This window comes from Schistocerca cancellata, chromosome 2 (assembly GCF_023864275.1).
Source record: "Schistocerca cancellata isolate TAMUIC-IGC-003103 chromosome 2, iqSchCanc2.1, whole genome shotgun sequence".
NCBI lineage: Eukaryota > Metazoa > Arthropoda > Insecta > Orthoptera > Acrididae > Schistocerca > Schistocerca cancellata.
This window is the reverse complement of record NC_064627.1, coordinates 468,770,861-468,774,790: the sequence shown is the minus strand read 5'-3', so window position 1 is coordinate 468,774,790 and position 3,930 is coordinate 468,770,861.

Below are 3,930 nucleotides of genomic sequence, written 5' to 3'. Positions count from 1 at the left end.
GGTAACACGCTCTAATTATCTGGGTGCGCATATTGATGAAAACTTGAATTGGTGGAAACATATCACTCAGCTTCTCAGACATTGAACTGGGGGAAACATATCACTGAGCTTCTCAAACAATTCAGTTCAGCTACTTTGGTTCTTCGTAATTGCTGGTCTTCGAAACAAGCGAATGAACCTTCTGACTTATTTTACATATTTCCACTCAGTAATGTTTTATGGAATAATTTTCTGTGCTACAACATCACTTAGAAAGAAAGTATTGATTGCACAAAAGCGAGCAGTTAGATTAATATGTGGTGTTCACTTGCGGTCGTAGTGTAGGTACCTCTTCAAGGAGTTACATATTTTAACTGCACCGTTCCAGTACATTTATTCACTAATGAAATTCGCCCTAAATAATCTACCAAAATCTGGGAAAAAGAGCGATATCCATGGATACAACACTAGAGGAAAAAATGACGTTTATTACCCGTTAGTAAAGCTGTCAGTGGCTCAGAAAGGAATTCAACCTGCAGCAACAATAATTTTTGATCATATGCTGTATAATGTAGAATGTCTGACAAGTAGGAAAGCAAGTCTCAACCTAACTTAAAATAGTATCTCCTAGTTAGCTCAACCTCTTCCAAGGACAAAATTTTATTAAAAAATTGATAGGGTGTAAAAAGAAAAGAAAGAAGAGGTAAAACTATTTTCAAGTGTAGCTGCAAGAACAGGACTAAAAAAATGTGTTCGTCAATGTTAACACTAATCATGTACAGATATCCTGTAAACTGACTCATTCTGCATCATTTCGACAAAACAATCGTTTAAATGATCTCTGGATCATGCAGCTAACTAAATGAGATAAAAAAGTGTGCGTTGTTTTCAGATATGGTTGTCAGTTTGAGCCCAGTGCAGTCCTCTAAGGCTTACTATTATAATCTGTGGATATAAGCAGACACCATGTTCAGACTAAAAACATATGTTGAAAACCGTAATGAGATGAGACCAACATATCTGCTAGTTACTACAACAGTAGCTACTTACTGAGAGAAAGGAACATATCCTAGAAAAAAACTTCACTGTTAGGTCGATTTAACGGTAAGCAGCACAGTTTCCAAACTGGCTGGATTTTGTAAAAATGATAAAAGCTATAAGCGACCAGCTTGCAGTAACATCTCTTTCTCCCTGGCGCTTAATACAAACGTTCGCCATGAGACACATAGCTTTAAGGATATATGGAGTACTCAACCCGCCACAAACACTTTTAAAAGCTTTATTTTAAGACCACATGCGGTTTCGGACTACTGTGTCCATCTTCAGACGAATGCACGTGTTTTAGTACAGTTTAGATTCGTCATTAGCATAACGTCTGCTCCTGCGTTATATAAAATTTGAACAGTCAGAGCTATTTCGTATGCTGTGTGGATGACTTCCGTAATGCGGAAAAATATGCTAATGTTCTACAACTGATAACAACACAGCGAGTTCGGTACACCTCTCGCATTCGTTCTAGTGCACAGCGTTTTACTAGAACGGCGTTAAAAACGAGTTGAGGCGCCATTCACTAGAACGAATGTAAGAGCATAGTCTCACTCACCTAAAACGTTATCAGTTGTAGCTCATTAGCATATTTTTCTGTATTTTTCAGCGTGGTGTCATACAAAAGTGGCTCTCACCAATAAATCTTATATAATGCAGGATATGTGATATGCTAATACTATAATAAATCACGTGTAGCCATCTGAAGCTCGGAATAAACGACTGTCGCATTAAGATAAAGATTTTTACAGATGTTTGTGGCTTGTAGAGTTCTCCATCAGCAAGCTTTAAGTGAATAATAGCCACAGAGATAAACAAGATCCAACATGAATAAAATAATATTGATATATTGCTTGGTGCCTGTAACAGTAATTTAGTAAATTAGAAAGGTTATTGACCTGGTACTGTTGTAATATTGAACAAAAGATGCTTGTAAAGATATTTTATTTGATTTTAATTTATTACGTGAGTTGAGCATGGTGCAGATAGCCTCTTGTCATCATAACAAACGCCAGAAAGCGTCTGTTGATAACCGTATAAACGAACAATTGCTGCCGGTCGTTCCAAGTGATAGCGCGCAGCGAGAAGGCAAGACCGCCAGCAATCTAAATGTGTTAATGAGTTCCAAGTGGATTGCTGTAGCGATAGCGATACGGCTGTCTTAACATCTGAAGGCGGTCTGAATGCAACCGATGCTCGTAATAACACGACGTTAAGTGGATAAGCGGAGCTTTATACGCACGCGCTGAACAAGTACAGGAAGCATCGCAGTAGCCATAGTAGTGTATGACCAACTTACGTTCACAGCGCTAACGATGTAACGTAAAATTACGTGAAATTTAGTTATTGAGTGGATTAACGTTTTATATCCAGAGATTAAAACATATGAATGTTTAGATACTGCCAGTATCAATTTTTAAGTAGATCTGTCTCTAAATATTTAAAAAAAAAGGAAGAAGTAAGATTAGTGTTTAACGTCCCGTCGACATAGATGTCATTAGAGACGGAGCCGGAGATCGGGTAAGAGAAGGATGGTAAGAGAAATCGCAGTCCACTTTCAAAGGAGCCATCTCAACATTTGCCTGGAGGTATGTAGGTAAATCACGGAAATCCGAATCTCCGGAGAGGTATTTAGTAGGCGATCTGCAGAACTCCTTGGATGATCTTTGTTGGCTCACCGACTGCAGAATAATTCCTGGGACGTGTGATTTCAATAGCTAGTCGAATTTGTTGATTATCAGTAGTACGTATTACAGTATTCTATTGCCTTACGAGATTATCGATATACTGACGGGAAAAATCGAAACACCAAAACATAGTTAAAATCGAGTAATGAAATTTCGGTATTATATTTGTTTCGGCAACGTATTTAAGTGGTTAACATTGCAATATCACAGGTTAATATCAGCATGCAAATATGAAATGCCGGTACATTAATAACCGGTTTCACAGCCAGAATGTTGAATTCAAGTTTTTAATGGCACCACCCGTTAGATGACACTAAATCGTAGGAGATATTCTGTATGAACACGCTCTAATAGCACTGCAGTACGTAGGTGAAAAGCAACTTCGGACAATGTAACTCACTCTCGTAATACTACAATAAGTTGTACTGATAAGACCTTAACCGACACTCAACGAAGTAATCTGTGTGATCTGAAATAATCGTCTGTACTAACACGACGACGTCACATAATATTTGATATTCAGCTTCTCACGCTATAAATCACACTACAGCTCACTACGACATCACTGTGAAGAAAAGGATTGACACAATAACACTTTTCGTGGTATAATGGGGTTAGTGGTAGCTATCTAGATATTAATTACAACAAAGCATGTATCATGGTTCACTAGGTTCGAAAGATAAACTACCACCAAAGCTAGTCTCAGTCACCAGAAATATATTAAATGCGAGAGTCTACAGGGAGTGGGAATATATATTTACTTTACCAATAACAGCAACCTATAGCGAAGCTTACTCAGTGTACTCTGACAACACAATTAAACACTTTCTCAACAACGTAGGTACGAGAAAGGACAGCTTTCGTATATAAGTGATGAATACTTCATAGGTCCGTTGCCTCTTGTTGTTGCTCCTCTTTTAAAACTTCAACCAATAATCGTATACGTAAGCAGTCAGTTATAAATTTTTACGTAAATTGAAGAATACGTTCACAAGGCAAAGATATACTTTAATACTGTTTGGCTCTGAGCACTATGGGACATAACATCTGAGGTCATCAGTCCCCTTGAACTTAGAACTACTTAAAGCTAACTAACGTAAGAACATCACACATATCCATGCCCGAGGCAGGATTCGAACCTGCGACCGTAGTGGTCGCGCTGTTCCAGACTGAAGCGCCTAGAACCGCTCGGCCACAACGGCCGGCCTAATACTGTTTA